Raw genomic sequence first — 13412 nt, 5'->3', positions numbered from 1 at the left:
AGCGAAATCATGCTACTCCAACACATGACTGGATTGGTTTTTGTTGTTACTGGCTGAGTGCTCATGGTATCAAAAGACTATGGCAATTCTATTGTTCTGGTGTACTTGGTTCATCAGGAATCAACTTACGCATGATCATTCAGTCTATACACTTTCTGAGAAGCTATTTATCATCACTGTTCACTATAGAAAAAATAGCTTGCAAGCGGATATTAAAGGAAAAGCTATGCGTGGGTTAAGGAATGATGGAGCACGTGGGTATACACAATGCCATGTATTATCTAATTTCCGATGGGATGCTCCGCCATTCAAAAGAGTCAAGGTTAATTGTAGCCTGGGTATTGCCGCGAGAGATAACAGGGGGGAGGTGGTTTTGCATCCACCTAGGTCATATTCAGCAATACTGATACTGAGGAAGTTGAGTTACTAACTTGCCGGGAAGGGGTTATTCTTGCTATTAAGTGGATATCCCTTCCAGTGACACTAGAGTCGGATTGCCTTTCAATCTGCTTGGCATTACAATCCAGGGAATCTTCAATAGGACGTCTAGCCATTTTGACACAAGAAGTTAAATTGCTCGCTAATAAGCTCCATGAGGTTGAGTTTAAGCATGTTCGTAGAGAACACAATGCTCATGTACTTGTGACATATGCGTGTCAAGAGATGTCATCTGCTGTTTGGTTCTGACATCCTACTTCTGTAATCACACAACTTGTTTGCGCTGAACGTACCCTATTTATGGGCTTATAAATCTCATCTCAGATTGCAAAAGAAAAAGGTTGCCTAAAAATCACGCTGTAAAAATATCATAGTTCAAAAGAACCACGCAGGGCAGCAAGGAGATTGGTTATCCCCAGTTCCCCATGATGATCAGAAGACCTATTTTTTCAATACTTCTATAAAATGGATAAATTATAGTAGATCTAAATGATCTTCACCATATATCTTACAAGATCAAACAATTTACAATCAAAGTTGGCCTCCCATCTTCTCCCCTCTTAATTTTTTGTAAATTTTTAATCAATTTGGAAACCTACAATTAATATGTGATATTAGCATTAAAAAATAATAATACACCATTATTTTCTTCCATCTATAGGGGTGCATCCTCAACCTTTTATTTTTCAATTTTGTCCTATGAGTTTTTTTCTCCCATCATAATATTATTGATTTTACATGTAAGTAAAACATACGTGGTTGCTAGTGTTTGAGAGAAAAATGACCAGCATATTCAATCCAAGTCTGAACAGCAAATATCTCCAAATTTCACATTTTGAAGCCCAACATCAGCCTAGCCCAGTTCATTCGACCCATGAAGGGAACAAGACGTCCCCCATGGCCCATAAGTCCATAACCACACGGAGAACTCCCGTACCAGTGTGGTAGCGAGGCAAACAAGGTCGCCTTCTCCGTTCGCCCCCGCGCTCTCATGGCCCTCCCTAAAACACGCCATGAGCATCGACAAGACGCTTATCCATCTCCAATGCTCCATTGCGTTTCCACAAGCACACGCCACCATGCATGTGCAACAATGATCCCTAATCCCGAACGAGCAATCTGAGATGCAGGCAGAACGATTAATCTACATAGTTTCATGACATCATTGACATGCACGCACCGTCGCGGGCAAAATCCATGGATAGCTCCCTCGCCGTCGCCGTCGCCGTCGCCGTCCTCCTCCTGGTGCGGGTCGCCCATGCCGAGATCCAGACCACGCCCATCGTGTCCGACCCGCGGCCAATCATCCTCTTCGAGCAGTTCGGCTTCGCGCGCGGCGGCAAGGCCACGCTCTCCATAAGCAGCGCGGAGTGGAGACTCCGGCCGGACTCGCGCCTCACCAGCGTCGACTCCAGCCTCATGGGGTTCGTGTTCATATCCGGAGCCCAGTTCCCGAAGGTAAAAAACCAGACCGAATACGCCGACGCTGACCCGGGAGGCGGCGGCGTCGGCTTCTGCGTGCTGACGAGCGAATACGCGCTCCCCGTGCTCCGGCTCAACGACGTCCCTCCGGGCGGGGTCACCAGCACCGTGACCATCGACGACCCCGACGAGTACGCCATCGTGTTCAGCAACTGCCAGGATGGCGTGGAAGTCACCATGGACGTGCGCACCGAGATGTACAACATGCACGGTGGCGCCTCCGACGGGCCTAGGAACTACCTCCCCGTAGGGCTGCAGCCGCTGCCGGCCATCTACGCGGGCGTGTCAGCGGTGTACGTCGCGTTCCTGATGGGGTGGGCGTTGACGTGCGTGCGGCAGCGCGCTACGTTGGAGCGGATCCACGCCGTGATGGGCGCGCTGCTTCTGTTCAAGGCGCTCAAGACGGCGTGCGCGGCCGAGGACGCGTGGTTCGTGGAGCGCACGGGCACGCCGCACGGCTGGGACGTCGCGTTCTACGTGTTCGGATTCTTCAAGGGCGTCCTGCTCTTCACCGTCATCGTGCTCATCGGCACCGGCTGGTCCTTCCTCAAACCGTACCTCCAGGTTAATTTGTAAAATCCATCGTCGGTCAACTTTTGCAATGCATCAATGCATGCAAATAACTTTGCATTGAAATTCGTTCTGGTTTCTTTCCAATGTTCCAGGAGCGCGAAAAGAGCGTGCTTATGATCGTGATCCCATTACAAGTGATCGAGAACTTGGTGCTGGTGGTGATCGGCTAGACCGGTCCGACAGGACGGGATTGGATTGTTTGGAACGAGGTGTTCCTGCTGATCGACGTCATCTGCTGCTGCACCGTTTTCTTCCCCATCATCTGGTCCATCCGTAGCCTGCGCGAGGCCTCCAAGACCGACGGCAAGGCAGCGCGCAACCTCCAGAAGCTCACGCTCTTCAAACGCTTCTACCTGGTCGTTGTCGGCTACCTCTACTTCACACGGATCATCGTGTCGGCGTTCCTCGCGGTGCTCAACTACAAGTACAAGTGGGGTGTCAACGTCGCTGTCGAGGCCGCTAGCTTTGCATTTTACCTGTTCGTGTTCTACAACTTCCAGCCGGTGGAGAGGAACCCATATCTGTACATTGGCGAGGAGGAAGAGGAGGCCACCGGCGAGGAGCTTGAGATGGACGACGGAGCTTTCTGAGCTTTGATTCAAGGGAATTACGGCCGTCTCTTGCCTCAAAGTTTTGTATTCTTTACGAATTACTTTCCCCGGTCATAAATATATGTTGTTTTAAAAAATATTTGATTAAACTTTAAAATTTTGATTAACACTAGTTTTTAAAATATTTAGTTTGAAAACTTAAAATTATATGTGTAAATTTATTTTTAAAATACTTTTATAATATTATAAATTTTATAAATATAATCTAAAAAAATAGTGGTAAAAACTATACATTAAAGATAGTATCTTATTTAAGATGATATGTACTTTCGGATCGGAGAGAGTATTTAGCAAGTAGCTAGCTTGGTACAAATCGCATGTTTGTTGCTCGAAGTGTCTGAGTGGGCTGCTGCTTCAAACGGTGGTGATCAATCGTGGTATATATACAGATCCTTGCGGTCAATGGCCAATTGCACGCCATCGGTGAGGTTAGAGCTACGGTAAGGAGGTTAGAGATAAGGGTTTCAGAGGTTTCTAGGCGTAGAGAGACTGGGAGGACCGGTAGTGTGCAGTGCCAGTGACAGGGAGGCAGGGAGACGTCCCGGCATCACTATTTTATTCCTTTTTATATTCCAGTTATTTCTATGCGCTCCACAGACTAATCCCTATCTTAAGACCGAAATCGCGTAAGAAAACTCGAGCGAGGAGAGTCGACGTCAGCAGATTGTTTGCAGCCGTCGGATTGGAGAAAACATGGAACTGGCGTCGTCCGCTGGCGTGTTGTATCGTGCGAAGTAGCATACCGGCGCGACAACAAATACGAGATGGCGTATACTGGGCTGTTCTGAACCTGGCACGTGCTTCTCCATGCTTCAGGAGAGATCGTGCATCAGGAAATTTCGTGAGTGCAGTACAGAGCAGCAGCTAAAAGGATAAGGCGTGGGGAAAAAGCAGGAAGCCACCCATAGCCTGCATCCTGTGAACAAAAGGTCCGCAGATCCTCTTCGCATGTTGATACTCTTTCAATCTTGCTTTTCGTTGCTCTTTCAATCTTGCTTCTTGATTGAAGAAAGAAGACCGAGGTTGACTAATCATGCGTTTTAAACACTTTTTTTGCGCCAGGAAAAAATAGGAAGAGTTATGAGATACAGATAATCCTTCACCGATAACTAATTAAAAAGACCTATTATTGATATGTTATACATTAGTGAAATATATTTAGAATCAGTTACTAATATCATCAGTAATAGGTAACTATATGATACTTCGTAGTGACAGATCATGATTCGATCTCGATCTAAAACTATATAAATGATATGTCGTAACAGAACCGTCACTAAAGATTTTTTTTTATCAATTTTAAATATCTCTTTTTCTGTTTTTCATGTAATGTCACAACGCACGAATGCCGTAACGGCCCGACCCGCTGGCCATGCACCGCACCAGCTTCCCTGGCGACTGTTGTCCCCCGACGACACCGAGGGACCGTGAGCGTCACGTCGAACGCGGCCGCCCCACGCTTCATGTCCTCCGCGAGGTTGTCCAGCACGAACCGCGGTGCCCCACGCCACGATGGGCGTTACCTCTGCCGCCTTCCACTTGCGGGCGCAGAGGTGCGGCACCGGTGCGCTCGCGAGCCGGACGCCGCGATAGGACTCCTCCAGTGCTGTGCCGACCTCGAGGCACACGCCGCTCGTGGGGCTTCGTGAGGCGATGCGGAGGGTGGGGTTGAATTCAGGGTCCACTGTGGCCCGGCCTGGCTGAGGTCCGTCGCCGAGTCGAGGCCGAAGATGGAGGCGATCGCTTGCGGCTCCATGTAGTACAGGACTAGATAGCTACGTCGCGATCCCAGCAATAGCGGGCAACGCTACGAGTCCGAAGCAAATCATGCACAAAAGGTCTGATCGACAGCAGCAGCACCGTGAATGCCATCGTTCATATGCCCGTTCCTGGAACGCGTACACGGTCATCATTGCTGATGCGTCGCCGGGGGTGGGATCTTCCGCTGGTTCGGTTTTGGGGGTTTGGCAAGAACAAGAAGGCGCACGTCACGGTTTATGTAGATGGCATAGGCCGATCTATTATGGTCTCATGGTGCGTGCGAGATAAGTTTTTAGGATGGAGTTTTTTTCGTTGGGGAGGGGGTGGATTCACGATGGAGTTGGTGTGCTGGACTCAGATTGGTGGTTGTTTATATGGTTTCTAAGTCAAACCCGATGATAGATTAAGGTACCTTTATTTTAGTTTGTAGATTGCAGATTACTATCATAATTTGCAAACTGAAATAAATAGTTTGACTTATGAAAATTAGAATTGTTGGATTGTTACAATCAATCTAGTTTTTATAAGCCATAATTTATAAATTGATTTTTACAATTCGTGGCTAAAACAAACAGAGCTAAATCTGATATTGAGTTCAAAACACACATATGTCCTATCCTTTCGGTGGCATGAACGGGGCCCGATCGACATCACCCAGACGTATCTACGGCAGTGTCCACGTCGGTCACAAGGCATGGAGCCCGCAGGGCGCCATCGTCCCCGACCTACCTAGCCATGCATTGCACCAGCTTCCCGTGCGTCGACGATATCGACGGGACAGTGAGCGTCACGTCGAACGCCGCCTCCCCGTGCCTAAGTCCTCGGCGAGGCTGTCCAGGACGAACCATGGAACGCGAACCGCGGTCCCCCACGCCACGCGCTGTACCTCCACCGCCCGGGCCGGCGCCGGCGCGCCAGTGAGCCGGACGCCTTGGTAGGAAACATCCAGGGCCGTGCGGACCTTGAGGTACGAGCCGCTCACGGGGCTCCGCGAGGCGATGCGGAGGGTGAGGTTGAACTCCGGGTCCAGCGCGGCGCGGCCGAGGTCCGTCGCCGGGTCGAGGCCGGACGTGGAGGCGATCGCGGCGGAGTACCGCGGCTCCCTGTCTAGGGCTTGCCACGTCGTGAACCCAGCGATAATGGCCAACACTACGAATCCGAGGCAAATGATCACGACCTTTTCTGTTATACCTGGTGGACAGTAGCAGCAATGTGAATGCCGTCTTTCGTCTTCCGGTGCCGGGTGCGGGTAAACACGGGGGCACCCATCATCGTCGAGGCTTCGCCGGGGTGGGATATTTTGCTGATGAATTGGTTTCGGGTGTTTGCCAGGAAGGGGAAGGACACGTCGGGGTTTATGCAGATGACATAGGCATGACATGGCGTCGTGTAGATCACAGTCTTATGGCGCGTGGGAGATAACGATAAGGTTTGACGTTAATTAGTTTGTTGCTACAATGAGAAACAGAACAAAAACACACGTCCTGATATCAATCAATGAAACGAACAAAAGTTCCAAACATAAGAATATCCTGATCGATGTCTCACAGACGTATCTTTTATACACACACCGGAGCGGACACCGTCACCTGGCACTCAAGTTAATTAATCCGCACCTCCATTCTCCGGCGGCGGAGGATAGCCGTAGGTCTCAGACCCCACACCCGCCTGCGCCACCGCCGGTTGGGCATCCTCCCGGGGCACACCTCAGCGAGCCGCCGCGGCTTCGCTAACCTTAGTCCTGCACGACGCCACAACCCACCCGTAGTCGGGCGACGCGACAGTGAGCGCGACGTCGAAGGTCGAACTCGGCCGCGCTACGCCGCAGGTCCCTGGCGAGCGCGAACCTCATCACCGCTGCACGCTCACGCCGTTCCCCCCAGGCGGCCACGGACCCTTGCTCCCCGGCCCGACGCGGCCCGACGCAGAGCTTTGGCAGGGCCCCGCCGACGAGCTGGACGTCGCGGTAGAAAATACACACACTGTCATCAACAGTAGTGCTAGGCAAAAGAGGCCAAATCTCTTATGGAAGTTATTGGAAGAGCAACGAAAAATCAAACCGTGGCCATGTGTACTGAAATTAACTAAAACACTTGTGGCCAAGAAGTTAAGTTTTATGTGACATGAACTCCAACAAACTAAATGAACAAATATGTTACAAGAATATACCCAAAATGAATAACAGTTAAAATATAATAATCCCCTCAGTAGCATGAAATGCCTATAGGACATCAAACTCCACATGCTGGGGCCCGGAGCAGCTCTTTAAACCCAAGAAGTTCCCGCTGGCCGTTTCCACATGATGGAGACGCAACTATCACTCGCACCTATCTGTCTGCGGGCTGTGGCGCCGGCGCCGGCGCGACGCTATCCACAACGGACACATCTCACGTGGCCTGCGGCGCGGCAGCGTCCCTGACCCTCGCCTTGCACGACGCCACCTCCCACCTGCCCTTGTACGGTACCGTGAGCGTGACCTCGAACTCCGTCGTGTGCCAGTGCCAGCGCCGCCGCCGGCCCGCAGATCCTTCGCGAGCGCGTCCAGAGCGGCTCCAGGCACGCGCACCCCGCTCCCAGTCGCGATGAGGGAGATGGACCTCTTCTGCCCGCTCAGCACCGACCCGGCTCAGAGCTTCGACGGCAGGGCCGCGCCGGCGAGCCTGACGCGGTGGTAGGACACTGCCACGGCCGAGCCGGGCTCGAGGCACCCGTCGCCCCACGACCCTGAGTCAATTTACACCGTGAGGTTGAAATCCGGGGCGACCGTGCGCCTGGTTAGGTCCGTCGCAGGGTCGAGGCCGGCGACGGCGTCGATCGCGACGTGGTAAACAGGGTTCCCCAGGGACCCGGTGCCCAATATTACGATGACGATCACGAAGACTAAGGAGAAGAAAGTTAACGTTCCTCCTCCGCTCTTGTCCTTCTCCTCTTTTCACTCTTGCGGCGCCGCCGTCGGTGACGTGCTCATCGTTTTCGCTGCGTGCGTGCTCCGGCCTCTAGATTGCGTTTTGCTTGATTGGCTTCGCTGTTAAGCCTGCAGCGATGGGCATTCCGGCTGGTCTTCGAGTTTGATACTTTAATTTGATTCAGGTCGGTAACGAGATCACTTTTTCCCGGGCAGGGTATGTATAGTATTACAGACGGCTACTTTTCATCTATAGTCAACAAAATAGATAAATCATTATATGAATTATAGTCTATTTGATACCTAATTATTAAATGACACGAAGCCACGAATAACAGATAATATCCATATAATGAGAAAAATACTATCCATATGAGCATTTCTCTCAAGTAATTATTAGACAACATCTTTCTCTCTCGTTTTTCTTTGCTCCACCGCATAAAAATTCCTAGTTGTCATCTCTTCTAGACGGCTGACGTCACCCACTGTACATGTCCTTAGGAGCTAGAACAATTTGCACGTAGGGCACTGGGATCTGTCCGGTTTATGTAGAACGGCAGGCTCCGGAGTTCGCACGCGTGGACTCTCGGGTTCAGATGGGATACGTATTGCGGAGTATGTGTTCCGGCTCCGAACTTCGGCAACGAGAACGAGATAAGGCTCCGGTGTTCGAATTTGACATAGGTCGGCAAGGAATTCGATGCTCCTCTTCCATCAGACGGCGCCTGGGCGATTTGCACGTAGGGCAGCGGGGAACGCCGGGCTCCGCAGTTGGCACGCGCGGGTTCTCTTGTTCAGATGGGATACTGAGTATGTGTTCCAGAGGCTTCCAGCTCCGAACATGAAACTGCAAGTACGATTCTTGTTAAAAATGCGTTACGTGCCAAGCTCACACGGGATTTCGTTCCCTTGTTTTTCCGTTTATAATATTTGATTTTGTTGCTTAAGTGCCATCTTCTGCTACAGTACCAGGGTCTTCCTGCACATAAGGAGGGCCCTGAGCAAAACGAAATCAGACCCTGACTAACATATGTGATTTTTGCCTCTTTACACTATAGGAAGCCGTAGTTCAGTACACACACAAATGTGAGAATGTTGAGTGTATTCTCTGCGCGTGCCCATGGTGGTATGTGTGTTAGATATTGCACCCTCCTGTAGTGTGAGTTGTTGTCATTTAATAAACTTTAATGTTGAAATTTGGTTTCTTAGACCAACCAATTTTTTTTAAAGGACGGTAAGAGAGTTGCCGAAAATATTATACAGAAGGAGAAAAGCGAAATACAAAGAGTTCAACTGGTTCTTATACAGACACTAGCATAAAGAGGCCGAAGACAACAGTTGCCTCACAACAACAAGAAAAAGAAGACGCGGCACAACTACAAAGGAAAAGAAAAACGGCCTAAGACATTATCCACGTATGATTCCTTTGGTCGATATCCTCTTTTATTTTCCAAACAACTAAGGCATCGTTAAGACTGTGGCTCTTAAAAACACGACGATTCCTCTCTTTCCAAATATTCCACCAAAAATATATAACTCCATTGAAATCCCTACGGTTCTCCTTGTCTTTTGAGCTTTTCGCCACCATGAATGAATATTGGAGAACTCCTGTAGGCTCGACACATTATCCCATCATTGGCCAACCGAATGGGCATTTCTCTTTTCGGGTGATGCTAAAATCGGTCCAAGCCCGTGAGCTGCTCTAACTATGAGCTGGGAGCTGGTCCTGGGGTTGAATGGGGGAATTTGGGGACTTATTGGTCCTGGCCTCAGGCGACTCTAGGTTGGCGGTGGTGGTGGGGTAGCTGTGCTCGGGTCTTCCGTGCTCGTGCACGCATCCGCGAGAGGGCTGAGCTCATCGCTGTCCTCTAGATTGAGCTTGGACCATGTAGATTGGCTCGAGCGGCACAGAGGATCAGGGAGGCTGAACGAATTTCGGTTGAGGCAACCATCCTTGGTGTGCGTGGTTAAGGTGAGGGCCTTATTTTTATCTGTACTGTTCTTCTCTCGGTTGGTAGAGGAGAAGAAGGGGAACAACTCTCTCTTGTTTTCACTCAGTTGTCTTCTCTCTGTTCGGCGTGCGCTTGAATATTGGGGTCTTCTTCTTGCTCGGTTGGGCGCGATGCTGGAGAGAGCTGTTGGTGATGGAGGCTGGTGCTGTGACACCTAGGCTCGCCTGCACGTGCCGTAGTAGTGCAGTTGAGACTCTGTATCTCTGATCTCTTTCTCGCCGTTGGCAACGACAGGTGATAGGTTTTCTAGACCAGCGGCTGGAGTATCATTTCAGCATGTTTCTCTGTGAGTATAAAGGTTCTCCTCTGATCTGAACAGTGGCTTGATTTTAGTGTTATGTAATGATCAAATACACTGAAATTGTGGTTGTAGTCTAAGTGCATTAGTTTCATACATGTGCAGTTCTGTAGTTGTTTGATTATTCTTGACTGATGCACTGGACTAGTTGCTGCTGTTAGTTCAAATTGTTGTTGTTGCATCGATGAAATACATGATCTCATTGTTCAGTTTAGTCAATGAGTGTGTTGATGTGATACTGCTCTGTTGTTGTCCGATCTGAATTTTATCCTTTTTTTCTTTCTTTTAGAGTTTCATGCGGAGTCTAAAACTTGTTGAAGGTTTAGACCCAACTCAATTTATGATGTGTAGGTTGTAATAATTAGGGGCATGATTTTATCTGTCCTAGTGTCAATTGTTACAAACAGTCTGAGAACACTTATATTAGTTGTTTATTCTTGCTGTTCAGTTTCGTCAGTACACATGGTTACTGCATTTATCTTTTGTAAACTGCTGTTAATCTCTTACGAAATCATGTGTAATGGAGAGATCTCGTTTTGCTCATGTTCCTTTATTTAGTGATATTGGTATCTATGTTTTTATTGTAGCTTTTTAAACAACATGAGCGTGGTATGTTGTATGCATGTGTAGTGTTGTGCACGCGTCGTGCCCTCCTTTTAGTCAAAAAAGAACTCTTCAAGCCAGCTATAAAAAAAATCTTAAAGATGAAGGTCTTATATATCGTTGGGTGGGGGTGGGGGGGCGTTGCTTTGATCAAAACCTTTTTAGGTGTAAAGAAACCGGAGAAAAGAAAAGAAAAACTAAGGGAAAACTCGCTGTTTAGACACCTTCTCTCGTGTCTCTCCGTCCAGATTATATTTTAATGGCTTCAATGTCCTATAGCAATCGACTAAACAATTTCGGTGTCCACCAGCCATTCACACAAGTTTGGCGTAGAATAGCATGATGAAGTGTTTATTGTCCAGGAGCCAATGTTTGTGTGTCATTGTAACAGCGTTTATCTAACATAATGCCTTGGTGACAATATTTCAAGCAACAAACTTCAATTAACCGAGCAACAACGAATGCCACGACTGAGATTCAGATTAGCCAGATGGAGGGTGTGTACTCTTTAGTTCTCAAGCAATAAGTACCAAATAATGAATCTGACGCAAAATATTTCAGCTACTTGCCTTTGAGATCTACGTCCATTCAGTACCGTTGCACGGCAGGAACTGGACGCAGAGCATAACCGGAATCCCCTGGCTGCGGGTCGAGCATGTTGCCAATCGGCTCCGAGGACTGACCGACCGAGTGCATGGCTCCACGGCGGGCGGCGGCGTCCCCCACCCCCACCCAGCGCGTCACCACATCGTACCAGCCGTCTTGACTGCCCGTGACGAGCTTGACCTCGAACATGGCCTCCCCGCTCCTCAGCTCCTCGGCGAGGCTATCTATCAAGAACCCCGGCACGGCCACGTCGCGCCCGCGCGCGACGACGGAAGGCAGATCTCTCGACTCACGCGGCCCCACGCACACGCTGGGCACGCTCCCGGCGGCCAGCGGGAGGTGGAGGTAGGAGTACGAGATCTTGATCGCCGTGTGGGGCTCGATGCACGCTCCGTACACACAACTGTTCGAGGCGATGCCGATGGTCAGGTTGAACATCGGGTTGAGCAACCCCTGGCCCTGCTGCGTGTCCGTCACCGGGTCGAGGCCGGAGACGGCGGTGAAGGCGAACGAGTACTCCGGCGGGATCCTGGATTGGTCCCCGTGCCAACACAACGCCATGAAGGAAACGAAAATCACGAGGCAGACGAAGGACCAGCCCAGGCAGACGAAGGGTCTGATCGGGCCTACCTCCGGGTGAGAGGAGCCGCCATGGCGGGGCAGAAGAACAGGATGCTCCTCGTACGCGCCCATCGTAAACTCCGTACACAGATCTAGGGCTTGGTTAAGGTGATTTGGTTTTGTGGTTTTTGTAGGGAATTGATGTGTATATATATATATATCCTAGGAAGCAGAAACGGAATAACGGTATCTGAATCAGCCAATGTTGCAACGCACACCGTTGTATTCATCTGTATCGAGTTTAATACCTGTACAGGAGGAGAACGAGCTCCTCATCGATTCCTAAAGATTTAAGTCAACAGAAAAAGAGGGCGACGTGGGAGCGTTGGACTCTGTCGGCAACAGTATCCCAATAATCCAGAGCGGTTAAGTTGTACTTGCCACATCTCATATTCTGTTTTCGTTCCCGCCACGTCCCAATCAGCACGTGCCTGTTGCCCCGATCCTAGGAGACAAGATAGGAAAACTCTCCTCAAGTCGATCGAGACCAATATCGATTTCAATCGACGGCGGATTGAACGCCGGCGGGCAAGGCCAGGGTTATGGTTTTGGGGTTTGTGTGAGTGCCAGGCATAGAGAGCAAGCAGCGGAGGTAAATTGACTTGGGCTGTTTGGTCCTCGTCTACAGGAAGGCAAGTTAAAATTTAGTTATACTAAAATTAGAGTTATATTAAAATTTGATTAATTAGAATAAAATTTTAGCCGATTAAAAATCAAGCAGTCATTTTGATGCTAAAATTTTGTCTAGCTTTACTGTAAAAAAAATTTAGCCGATCAAATTTTTCGGATGTAAGGAACATGGCTCTTTTAAAATATATATGTGATTTTTATGATTAATGATAATATAATCAATGACAATAACTATGTTTGTCAAATATATTTTAGTAGGTCTTATGGAGGCAATACATAAAGAAGCCATCAAAGCTGAATTCAAAAAAGATCGAATTGGACAAGTTTAAAGAAGATTGCACTCACCGGATGATTTGATGTTGTGAGGAACCGTACAAATTATATTCTAATTAATTATTAGGTGATCATTTACACAATCACGACCATAATAATTAATCAAAATCCAATCTTGATAGTCCTAACAAGTGTTTTATATCAAAGATTGGAACACAATACTTTACAACATCATTCATCACATTAAGGTATAATAGAGGGCGAGTAATAAAATTATATTATAAGCCTTTAAGTTATTACAATTTTACAATAATTTACATAGCACGAATATTAGGAGGACAAAAGATAATTTAACTTCTAGTTTGTTAGAGTTACTATACAGCAGAAAATAAATACATGAACGACAAAACACGGATAGTGCAATGTGCCCATAAGCATCACCCCAAAACGACATCTCACGAGTAGGTAGCACTACTCTCGCCTGTCGCCAACATCGGCAAGCGTGAAGTAGTCGAACACTAACTCTTGCTCACCTGCATAGTAAAGCAACGCGAGTATGAAGGTACATGCAAGACTTAATCTATAATATGCACATATAA

At 48.5% G+C, this 13412-nt stretch overlaps 1 pseudogene; it reads left to right on the top strand.

Annotated features, from left to right (window-relative positions):
- The first annotated feature begins 1608 nt into the window (after positions 1–1608).
- On the top strand, positions 1609–3083 carry LOC133922972 (protein CANDIDATE G-PROTEIN COUPLED RECEPTOR 7-like; annotated as a pseudogene).
- The last annotated feature ends 10329 nt before the right edge of the window (positions 3084–13412 follow it).

This window comes from Phragmites australis, chromosome 6 (genome assembly GCF_958298935.1).
Source record: "Phragmites australis chromosome 6, lpPhrAust1.1, whole genome shotgun sequence".
NCBI lineage: Eukaryota > Viridiplantae > Streptophyta > Magnoliopsida > Poales > Poaceae > Phragmites > Phragmites australis.
The sequence above is the reverse complement of the archived record's forward strand: the minus strand, read 5'-3'. Positions and strand labels throughout refer to the sequence as shown.